Below are 12,500 nucleotides of genomic sequence, written 5' to 3'. Positions count from 1 at the left end.
GAATTTCGCACTGCCTTCACTTGGCTCTTGTCCTACAACGCCTCGTTTTCGCGTTTGACTGATCAACCGCCCCCCACCGGCCACCAATTGTGAATACGGAGTTTACACCGTTAACCCTGACAGTGAAGGTCTCGTTGCTCTTAAGTATTGTTTAGATCAACGGAATGTTAAAGAACCTATCTTGGAAACACTACTTCGCTTAACCAAACTGGTTTTGAGACTCAAATGTTTTCGAACCAAGATGGGTCACAACTACGCCAACCTTTTTGTAGGCAGTCTCGAAGCAAAAATTTAGACTCTCAGTACAACGTGCCAAAACCTGATCGTTATAAACGTCTCATCGCATCAGAGTGTGTCGGCCATACCATCAAACAAGAAGGTATTCAACCAATTTATTGCACTGTCAAGTACGGAAATTCATTCCATCGATCTCTAAATCTCACCTTGATAATTTCGACAAATTCACAAGCTTTTGTCGACATAGAGCTCTCAGTCAATATTCATCCACCAGCGTGCACTACACAGCAAACCAACAGATTCCTACAGTTACCTACTGTATTCATCACCAACACCACGACAGGTAAAAATCTCTATTCCATTTTCTCAGTTTGTCAGGCGCTAGTGCCTTTATAGTAGTAATTATTTCAATTTTTATGACAAAACCGGGCAGGTGCCACTTCTTAAAAAGACGCGTCCGGCCATCTCAACTATTGGCGACACAAGAAAACACCAACATCAAGAGATCAAGTTAGGCGGGACATCACTACAAGAATAACAAAAGGGAAGGAGAAAGAAAGTGCCAATCCCGCAAAACCACGCTGTGAACTGAGAACCATACTGAAACAGGTAATCCCGAAAGTAGGTCAATATTTTCCCATTTCAATTTTCTAAACTACTCTACCCAGAACATGACAGTATTTCAATTTGAGTGATTGATTCCTTCTTAGGTTTTAATCACGACAAATATGTGAATGACTTAATTATCAACAAACTCAAACAAATCTTTGTGGTGTGACGAGACGCTTATATATATACATTTTTTGACAGCTTACATGCAGCAATAAACTTACAGCCACTGTAGCTTTGCGAGTCCTGAGAAAACCTTTTCTGGGAGTTGAATCACTTTATTGTTATCAAGACTCCTAGAAATTAAAGCAAGGAAAGCAATGCATAAGACGCCTTCCGCAATGCTAGGTTAACCTTAGTATTCGCTTAACTTAAGAATAGCTTTTATAGTATACTCAGGAAATTACACCATTCTAATTAAACAAAAACATTTCAATGAGTCCCAAAGCAGCTTTTATTTTGGTTTTATTCCCATGTTTTCCCAATCATGGCTTTATTCAATTCTAAAATAACAAGAAAGAATGGACAGTTGTTGATTGTTACTAATAACGTAACATCTTCTCACTTCTCTTCAACTGCCAACGTTTACCGACGTCTGTATTTTATTCAAATGTAGTTTATGGACATAAATTTTCCTGAGCATTGTCAGATTGATCCAGAACATTTTGATAACGCATCATAAACTAAAACTCTAAGTGTAACCGCGTATTATTCGGAATTAATATACTTTTGTAATGTTCTGAGAGTTGTAAAAGTGGAGGATTGCTTGAGAAACAACTGCGTAATTGTTCCTGGTACCCATTTATTACAAATTCATTCGGTATCTTATCACTTTCAACAGTTTAAGGCCCCGTACACACGTACACGGATATTTTTGTATCTGCATTTTTTTTCGGATTAAAAAATACCCGCGTCCACATGTGGCGTATTCCAATCGCTTTCGAATCGTTTTCCCTATCCACAGGTATCCGGATGCACTCTTGGTTGTTAATAATGCGCAAAGTCGTATGTTGGCAGCATTTTCTCTGTTTTGTTAACGAGTTTCACGAGAGAGTCTTTCAAGGTCCAAGGTCGATACGTCATGTTAATTTAAAGACAGGATCCGATAGTGTGACATTGGCGAATTCGAAAATTTGCTGATACGACCGCCCACACGTATCCGAATTCGCAGTGTATTCAAAAAATTGCACCCTGAAGACCGTATTCGAAAATTTCCGGATACGGCTACCGAATTCGGCAGATAGGTGGAAGCGCAACCCTATTGGGAAAAAAAAGATGTGGATACAAAAATTTCCGAATGTGTGGACAGGGCTTACAAAGTAACGACTGTCTTTTTTATTATTTTTCTAAAAGTAGTTTTAAAGTGTTTCTTCTTCACAAAAATGCGAACCCCAAGGTCAAATAAAAGGTTGCGTTGCACCAAAACAACAACAACAACAAAAAAAAAAGAGACAAAGTGGAATGGCCATTTTAGTCGTAAGCTTAGAAGGCCAAGCTGCAAATGCAATACTTCTCCATCTCATTTAAAACAGCTGCGTCAGTCACTTATAATTTACTCAAACAAATCTTTGTGAAGTTACCAGGTGCACAGACATATAATTTTTTGAAACATTATTTGGGGCATTATACTTATAGCCATTGTATACTTGTGAGCCCTGCCCTTTTCGGGGAGTACAGTTATGTATTGTTATCAATGAAACCGTGGAAAGCAATGTATAAGAAACCTTCCCCAAACCTGAGTTAAAGTAGTACTAAATTTTCTTAATAATACCACTTTTTAACGGCAACTTAGCAACATTACTCAAAGTAGTATGGTAGGGATCATCCGGCCTAATTTGCCAGCACCTTGCAAAAATGGAGGTTGTATTTAACTGATCCCCACTATACTACTAGGAGTGATGTTGCCGCTATTTTAAGAGAGTTTAAAGTTCGCAACACAGCCAGCCGGCTGTACTTTTTTTTATTTTGGTCGATTTTTTGTCAGGTTTCCCACGACCCCACCGCGCGCCAGCAGCGCAAAAGCAATATCCTAGTCGTCGAAGGAGGAAAGGACCACAAGCAGGAGGTCGGGCCGCTGAATAGTTTTTAGTCGCCCAGCCGTTTCGAATGGACGATGATGTCCCATGTCATCGCACCCAGCACTAAGGAGTTGCATGTCAGGTAGCTGGTATCTCTGCCTGTAGTCATCCATATAAAGGAGTTTTATTTTATTCCGAATCCCAAGCCCCACTTTTTGTTTGAGATATATCGCATTGCGCGCGAGGCATACCATCATTTCGATCTTTGTAGTTCACTACGTCTAAGGGTTGCACCAGTTTTCGGTCTGGTTTGTTTTTGCACTCCTTAGCTTCGCCTCCTTTTTTTGACAAACAGCGTAATCAATATCATGCCTCGTTGCAATGGCATCTGTTTTGCTAGTGGGCTGTAGATAAATTTGTAAGATTTCACCGTTGTCTGGATCGTATTTTTTTGTTTGCCGAGTGGGTTGTAAGGTCCAGTGTAATTATGGTCGGGCAGGGCTATAAAAAATATGGGAACAGTTGCCATTTTGGACAGCAGCAACAACAACAACAACATCAACGATTAGTTTGTCCATTAATTAGACAGAAGCAATACAAGATGTTATAAATATGGCGGAGAAAGTCGGTAAACAGGGCACCCAACATAACTACATGAGGCTAAACCAGTCGGGTGCCCTTTCTGAATACATGAATGAGTACAAGTGTAATATATTTGGTATAATGTATAAACTTAGGAAAAAAAAACTATTAAGAAAATAACCCAAAAGCGGTGATAAATATTGTATTCCAAAGCACTTTTTTTTCTAGAACTTGACGCTTCGTACGCTAGTCAACATACATTTTCAAAAGTGACCATACGTTGACTAGCATACGAAACGTCAAGTTCTATATAAAAAAAATGCGTTGGAATACAATGTTTATCACCGCTCTTTGTGTTATTTTCTTAATCAAGCTACGATGGCCTAAGAACAAGAGTTTATTAAAAAAAAACAATTAATCAAAGCTTATTTCCCATTCTCAAATCAAAGGTTAAGTTGTGCCTCGAAAAACAAAAAAGAGCAAAAAACAAAATATGTTGTGGAATGGCATTTGGCCAAGCCCCAAGTTGTATACCTAAAAGTGGTATCACCTACTTCTCAGAAGTTCATTTCAGCTGTGTGAGTAACTTTACAGCTAACTCATACAAATTTTTATGGAGTGATCAGGCGCCTGGCCATATAATGTTTTGAAAGATTATTTAGGCCACTATACTAAATGAACGAAAAAGAAATTTAAACGCATTACAGGTCAATTGAATGGCCTTTAATCCTGTTTTAACGACTTTAACTTGGCTTATGTGCCACAGATGAACGCTAATCATTGTTGGAATTTTGCTCCATGATTTTACAAAAGAAAGGACCAGATCCATGAAGGTGCAAATCAAGTTTACGTAACTAAGTTGCTTTTCATCTGCCATTATTGTGGAACAGCCTGCCTGCAAATGTTAGAGACATCGATGACTTTTTGGTTTTTTAACGAACTATGAAGACTTATTTATTTAGGAAGGCCTGTTATTGTTGGATTGCAATTGACTACTTTTTAAATTATTCCTTTCAAGTATCCTTAAGTATATTTTATTGTAATTAATAGGGGTAGTTTAAGTTGTAAGGCGCATTTGATCATATTCAGATGCTAATTTGCGCCTAATAAGTAATAAATTATTATATTATTAATTATTATCATCATTTTTCCATCAAAGTTTTCATTCGACAAAACGGTGAATATCAGTGAAGATTGCCGCCAAATTTACCTTTTGGGACAACCGCTGACCAAACTCAATAATAGCACTTGTGTGGTTCTGAGGAAAGTAGTGTGTCGGTGAGGACTTTATTGCAATAAAGGTTGACCAATCTATAATTCCTTCACTAACCTGCACACAATTGCAAAACATCTCGTAACTGACAAACCCAGCAGCTCAAGGGAAAAGTAACTTGATCTCTTTTCGCTCACGGGTCAATTCTATGCCTAATTCTGCGCGTTCAGAGGTTATTATGGTTCATAATTTTAGATTTACCTTAACCAGCCTCGGATTTCTAGAGTATTTTAAACATATTTTGCTTTTCAGTAATACGTTCGGGAACCGGATTTTATTTTTATTGATATCATTTTAGTCAAGATAGTAGGACTGTTTAGAATGCCTTTATTATTTTTTCGGCAAACCAAGAAAGGACCGCTTGGTCTAAATGTGCAGAGCATACCAAATAATATGGATTTATTACATACTTCAAGACCTTTTCTGTATTTTACTGACAGTCTACATTTGCTTTGGTTTATTGGTTGTTAGTAATGGAATTATTAACAGGCTTTTACCAAAAAATAATAAATGTAAGAGCATTCGACGAACCCGTTTCACTGTCATCTCCCCCATGTTTGCCGTGTTGCACGTTGACCACACTTTCTTTGCCATCGGTTCAATTTTAGAAAATTAACAGAAGTTATGAATCAACATACGTAGAACGGTTCTGGAAATGATTCCGTGGCCACATGACGTCGGAGATACCCCATTTTGAGTTTGAGGTCACCATGTTGGAAGTTGGGGAGTCGTCAAATATTTACCAATAACGTCAACAAAGAAACGATATTTTCTTTAAAAATTCGTAAACGAAGACAAAAAAGCTAAGATAACATTAAAGAAACGAGAAAAAAAAAAAAAAGACCACCAAAATATAAAAAATTAAAAGTGCTTCCCGTGAAACTGTCAACTATGTATAAATAAAATTCTGACACGTCAAAATCCCATTGAAATTTTAGAAAATGTCACGAAATTTGCTGATCGTTTGCTCAACCACTTCAAAGTTATGAATATTGAAAGTCAGCGTCCTTCCCAACCATCCCTCCAAGGAACTAGGACTAATTAAGGTAAGGCTATGGCTATCTTTAAAACGAAGAACGGGGAATCAGAGAATGTAGAACGAGGAATGGGGAATGAGCAATGGGGAACGGGGAATCTTTAAAAGCGGAAATCTTTAAAATGAGGAATCTTTATAAGCCGGAATCTTTTGAACGGGTAATGTTTAAAAGCGGGAAGCTCTGGGAATTATTGATTAATCAACTAAAATCGATTTATTGATTGTAATTAACCTGTCGAACCTGCCATCAAGTCCCAGCCGCCATCTTGAATCTGTAGCCGAAGCTGCCTCAAGACCGTCTACAACAGCAAGGCGACAATATAGTAGCTCTGAGCTTAAATCCATCAGAGCTTCTCAGCCCAAGTCCCGTCTACCTGTGGAACTTTGGACAACATTAGGAGATCTTGAAATAAGAAAACGCTGTAGATCGAAGAGAGCCGGCCGAGCAAAGATACGTGGGATCCCTGTGGGTGATACCACAGGCACTACCCCTACAGTTCTCTCAGAGCTCGTCACGCTCTAAGTCAAGGTTCCCCTCCATGCTCTCAAGCAACGTGAGATCCTTGCCTTCAAAGATAACCGAACTGCAGACCGTTGTCAAGGCAGTTAAGGCAGGAATTGTTTGCGTTACAGAAACTTGGCTAAATGACCTGACTCCTGACCCTTCAGTGAAAATTCCGCGGTTCCTCTGCTTCAGAAATGATAGATCTGGAAGACCGGGCGGTGGTGTGTGTGCTTATGTTGACTCAACTTTTCCCTGTCAGAGATGAATCGAGCACGAAGATCAAGACATTGAGTCACTATGGATTAATATAAGACCATTCAAGCTGCCTCGTTGTGTGTCAGCCATTTTTTTAGAAGTTATTTACCACTCAACATCTTGTGCTGCGGATGACAATGTGGCTCTTATTGACCACATAAAAAAGGTGTCTGAAGCATTCCTCGTAAAACATCTTGATGGCTTAATTGTTATGAACGGCGATTTCAATCCTACTACAACAGGCATATCTGAACGATCAATCTAGCTCAGAACTTGGCTCAGTCGTATTACGAAGGTTTTGACAAAAGATACTGGAACTTTAGATTGGTGCCTCACCAACAAATCCAAGCTTTTCCGCGACCCCGAGCAGTTACCAAAGATTGGTAGGAGCCATAATTACACTGTTCTTGTCACTCAAAGGAAGATTTTTGGTCTCGTGACCTGCGTACTAGTAGCCTTCACGCTTTTGGAAGATGGATCACCAATTTCGACTGGAGCCCAGTGCTTAACTTGTCCAGAGTGTCTGAAAAATTCGATCTTTTCAGTCAAACGCTTTTAAACGCCATTGATTCGTACCTTCCCCTTCGTCGGGTTAAGGTGTGCTCGTCCGACAAGCCCTGGGTCTCAAATAAGCTTAGACGGCTTATTACGCAGAGGCAAAAAGCGCTGAAATCCCTTGACAAGGATTTTCCCCTGTACAAGGAACTGCGTAACAAGACCCAAGAGGAATGTCGCACTTGCAAAAGAACGTACTACGAGAACAAGGTGTCTAACCTAAAGGACAGCAATTCCACCAGATGGTGGCGTGAGATTAAAGGCCTGGGTGGGCTGCGTGGCGACAGCTCTGACTGGTGGCAGCAGATGCTTGGGAATGAGTTCCCTTCCACTGACTCCCTGTGTGAAAAGTTCAAGAACTTCCTCTTCGATCTGACATCCCACTTCTCGCCACTCCAGCCCCCGGATGATGTCGCCACCATTCCAGTCCCTGATCATGAGGAGTTGCTAGTGTCAACTCACCAAGCCTTCTGTGCACTGAGATCTATAAAAGTAAACAAGTCACCTGGCCCTGACAAGGTACCTAACCGCATATGGAAAGAGTTCGCTTTCGAACTTGCCCCAGTGGTGCGTGACCTCTACAACACTTCCTTGGTCGAGGGAGTTGTTCCCTGTGCGTGGAAGCAGTCCATCGTCGTACGTGTTCCCAAGGTCAACCCCCCAAAAGTGCTGGAAGGGGACTTGAGACCTATATCCTTGACCGCACTCCTTGCTAAAATAATGGAGGGCTTTACCAACGACTCCTTAGCTAGGCAGGTGCTAGGTCAGTTAGATATCAAGCAGTTCGGTGTAAAAGAAAAATGCACTACGCATGCGCTTGTGTACCTTTTCCATTACATACTGCAGTTTTTGGACAGGGGTAACACCTCTATTCGGATTTTCTTTGCCGATTTTTCCAAGGGCTTTGACCTCGGTGGATCACATTGTGCTTTTGGAAGAGTTGCACGTTCTCAATGTACACCCGTCCATTATTAGATGGATAGGTGCCTTCTTGTCTGAGAGATCTCAAAGAGTAAGGGTAGGGAAATCATTATCATCATCTCCTTTTGGCTTAGGTATATTAATAAGTGGAATGATCTGCCAGAAAATTTAGTTCATTGTAATTCTGTCAGTAAATTTAAGAAAGGTCTTAAAAGTTATTTATACAACGTGACTCAGTAATCTTTTTTATCTATTCATTTTTCTTTACTCTTTGTAAATATTCTACATTTTCTCCATGTTTATAGTTCAAATATTTTTTAATGACCGTATAATGTATTTATATTTTATAGTTTCTCACTATTTCTATATTTAATGTTTATTAATATATTATATGTGTTTTATTCTAATCTGTTTTGGGGGTTGCCGTATATGAGGATTCAGTTTTTCCCTGGCAGCACCCTTTTTGCGATGTTCTTTGCAAATAAAGTTGTTATAAATAAATAAATAAAAATATATACCTGTATCCCTTAACAGAGGAATTCCCCAGGGTACAAAATTAGCCCCCTTGTTGTTTACCATTTTAGTTAACCGTCTAGTTGCCACCTGGCCGTGTAGACTAAAGTATGTAGATGATACTACCGTCTTTGAGGCAATTCCGAGATGTAGCCCGAGCTACCTCCCACTTATTGTAAACGATATTTCTTGCTTTTCCTCTCTCCGAAGAATGCGCCTTAACGCTAAAAAATGTAAGATTATGGATATTAATTTCCTCCAATACCAGCCTGGTCCCCCGGCCCCTATTACCATCAAGGGCTGCCCTGTCCATCAGGTGCAGACGTACAAGTTCCTTGGAGTCCATGTTTCTCACGATCTATCATGGAACGCGCATGTAGAGCACGTAGTCATCAAAGCCTGTAAACGCCTTTATGCCTTTCGTTTGCTTAAGAAATCCATTTACTGCGCCCTCATCTGTTCAGTGCTTGAATACCCTGCGCCTGTATGGGCTGCACTCCCCCTGTATCTTGACAACCTGATTGAGTCTATGCAGCGCAAAGCCCTCCGCATAATGTTCCCGGCCGCCGACTATAACAGTCCCTTGTATCAATCTGGGCTTAAAACGCTGAATGACAGACGTAAGGAAATATGTACGAATTTTATATCTTATGTACGAGGTAATGGTCTGGAGCCAATATGCTCCTTACTCCCAGGTATTGTAAAGCAACCCCATGACTACGGGCTACGAGTCTGGGAGTACTCCCCAGTCCCGCCCTAGGGTGGACACTGACCGTCTAAGGAACTTTATTACTCACAGATACGCGTAGAGACTTTGGAACCAATGTCTATGTTAGCCATTAGTGTGAATAATTTATATGTATTGTAATTTTTATGTTGTATATGTATTGTACCAAGGCTGACACCACTGTAATCCAGCTTTTGTGCTGCAAGCGTGGTAAATAAACACTATCTATCTATCTATCTATCTATCTATCTATCTATATATCTATCTATCTATCTATCTATTTATCTATCTATCTATCTATCTGATTATATCGCAAGCTAAAGCATATCTGTTTAGCGGGCTAGTGGAGCGGTTCAAACCTCGATTCTTACTCTTTGAGATCTGCTACACCGACAGAAGAATCAAACCGCCTTGATTCATCTGAACTCCACTCTGTGAAGATTTTAAATTGAGTTTCGCAGCAATAAATATTTGTCCTACCGTTATCAAGTACTAATGCAAAGACGTACTACTTAACGACAGATATATGGCACACACAATGGGTTCTTGGTTTTGTGATAGACAACCTTTGAATTTTAAGCTTTGTGTAACACGACATTTACACGGCGGCCGAGAGAGCTGTAATGTTTGCTAAAAGTGATGTATTTCATGGAATTTGGCTATCTCAACAGGATCATGACTAAAACACCACACGAGTACATAGGGGTAACATACGAGTAACATACGGAACATACGGAACATACGGAACATACGGATACATACGAATACTTAGGACTAACATACGACTAACATACGATTAACAAAATACACGTGTTTACCCCCAGGTAAAGGGGGTTCTTTGGTCACTCTGCGACCGTGCTTGTGTAAACTACTCCATGCACAAAAATGTGCGAGCATACCCTTGCCGTGGCGTAAGTCACTGACAAGTTAGACGGGTTTATCAACTGGTATAGACGATCAAGAAGGGTTCCTAAGATGATAGACATGGCCGTTAGTGGAGGTCCAAAATGTGCAGGAAAAAAGACCAAGCAAACGGAAGAGGACAAAGGCTAAATCTCAGCCTGTCCACGAGACCGCTGATTTACTTGACGATCCGTCAACGCATTCTCCTAAACATGCTAAAGGGGACTCCCACGCACTTAATGATCAGCGCCCCCCGATGGCGTTCGCCAATCAAATACCTGCAATTCATGTAAATCACCGAAGTAGTGGGCTAGCAAACCGCAATTAGGGCCATATCCCCCCAGGCTTCGACTCAAGTTTTTCCCAGTCTTCTGCTCCCCATAACCAGATCGGTTTGAGCAACAATTTGCACTCAGCTGTTGCTCTGTCAAACGGTGTTTTTCTAGCAAGTCACGGTCAGTACCCCTCTTCATTTATCAATCATAATATCGCATTAACAAGTCACTTGGAGGTTAAAAACCCCAGCGTCATTTACTCAAATCAACAGCAGCAGTCCTATGCAGGTCAAGTTATTGGAATGCCGGGTCCAAACACCAGTTCTTTCCAGCTGAAGTGGGTAGCAGGCACTATAGTTACACGATGTTATGGCTGCGGTGGCGACATTCAGAACCCTCCAGAAGATATCGTTACAGTGTATAGGGACATTCCGCGATATCGTGATCGCTACACTGGTCAGCTACACTGCACAGAAACGGAAAGGGATTTGTTGAAAATTAACCAAGATATAGCTCCTTTGCCCGCTTAAAGAAACCGTTGGAAGGGTCTGTTTGTTTTAGTTTCCCTTCAGAATAGCCTGCCTGCGAATACAGTCGCCTCTCCTCGCTCCCCGTCACTTGGGACGCGTGAAACCTCCCAGTGACGGGGTGCGAGGAGAGGACGCTGTATTCGCAGGCTAACTGCATACTAAAAAGGGAAAAAATATTTATTTCTTTTTTTTCCCGTTTTAAAGATCCCCGCTTTAAAGATTCCCGCTTTCAAAGATTCGCCATTTTAAAGATTCTTCATTTTATAGATTCCCCGTTCCCCGTAACGTACCCCATTCCCATTTCCTAAATCCCGGTTCCCCGTTCCTTATTTTAAAGATAGCCTAAAGCTATGAACCATTCGGTAAGGTAATTTGGTGCTTACCAAAGCCTCCGAGATATTGGCCCACGTCTATGGGTAAAAGCAGTGCTAAACAACTCATGGTACAACATATAAAAGATAAACATTTACTTTTGTTATCACGGATTCGGCAACTTATTTTTAGCCAATAGCACAATCGTCTTTTGGGTGAGAGGGAACTGGCCAGGCCCATAGGCAGGATCATTGTTGAGTCTGTGCGTGTTAGCGCCGATTACAAGAAAGTTTAAAGGGTCCTGAGACGAGGTCCAGTTAAGAGATGTTTTGCAATTGTGTGCAGGTTTAGCGTGGAGGAATTCTAAATTTCAAAACTCTTATTGCAATAAAATTCTAAATCCTCACCGACACACTCCTCCTCACCCAGCTGTCAACTGTACCTCACAAGTGCCATTATTGAGGTTGGTTAGCGGCTGTCCCAAAAGGTAAATATGGCGGCAATCTTCATTGATGTTCACCTTTTTGTCGAATGAAAACGTCGATGGAAGAATGATAATGGCAGAACTTGATTTTTTTGTAAAATCATGGAGCGAAATTCGAGCACTGATTAGCGTTTATCTCTGGCAGGTAAGCCAAGCTGAAGTCGTTACAAAGAGGGCTTATTTTCCTTCAATTGACTTGTAATGCATTTATATGTTTTTTTTCCTTTATTGATGGTTGTTTTAGATCTATTTGAGTGTGAGGCTTGGTGCAACGCTTCCTGTCAACGAGTCTTTCAATAGGGAGCCAAAACTTGGAGATCGCTGAAATTAGGCTGAGTTCAGAGAGCTATAAATACTCCATCAAGGACGGGAAGCAAGATTTCTCTCCGTGATGAAATTGTTTATGGTACATACTTTCCAGCTGCGTTGGTTTGATTGAAAAATACCGCCTCTGTTTATTTTTATAAATAGCTTTTGAAGTTGTTCGCCTGTCTGATCAGGCTGTACAATAGGGGTCTCTCTGATAGCGTCATTTAATTTTTAAGGTCGCCGTTGTGCATTCAAAAGACATGAAGTAACTCACCATTTTTTTTTTATTGTACAGGCTTCGTTAGTTCTTGATAAATTGGTCTTCAATGTTGAGTCAAATGAAATCCTCGATATAGAGCGCCAGAGGCAAAAATCCCTCAAAACTCGAATAATTGATAAGATCCGATCAAGCGGATTGCGGTTTTAGTACAAGCACATGAAAGTCATGAAATACAC

At 40.6% G+C, this 12,500-nt stretch overlaps 1 protein-coding gene across 1 annotated transcript in view; it reads left to right on the top strand.

Moving 5' to 3' along the window:
• Positions 1-12,500, top strand: part of LOC138048623 (uncharacterized) — a 210,692-nt gene that overhangs the window by 105,206 nt on the left and 92,986 nt on the right. The gene's annotated exons all lie outside the window — the stretch shown is intronic.

The sequence above is a fragment of the Montipora capricornis genome, chromosome 5 (genome assembly GCF_036669925.1).
Source record: "Montipora capricornis isolate CH-2021 chromosome 5, ASM3666992v2, whole genome shotgun sequence".
NCBI lineage: Eukaryota > Metazoa > Cnidaria > Anthozoa > Scleractinia > Acroporidae > Montipora > Montipora capricornis.
The sequence above is the reverse complement of the archived record's forward strand: the minus strand, read 5'-3'. Positions and strand labels throughout refer to the sequence as shown.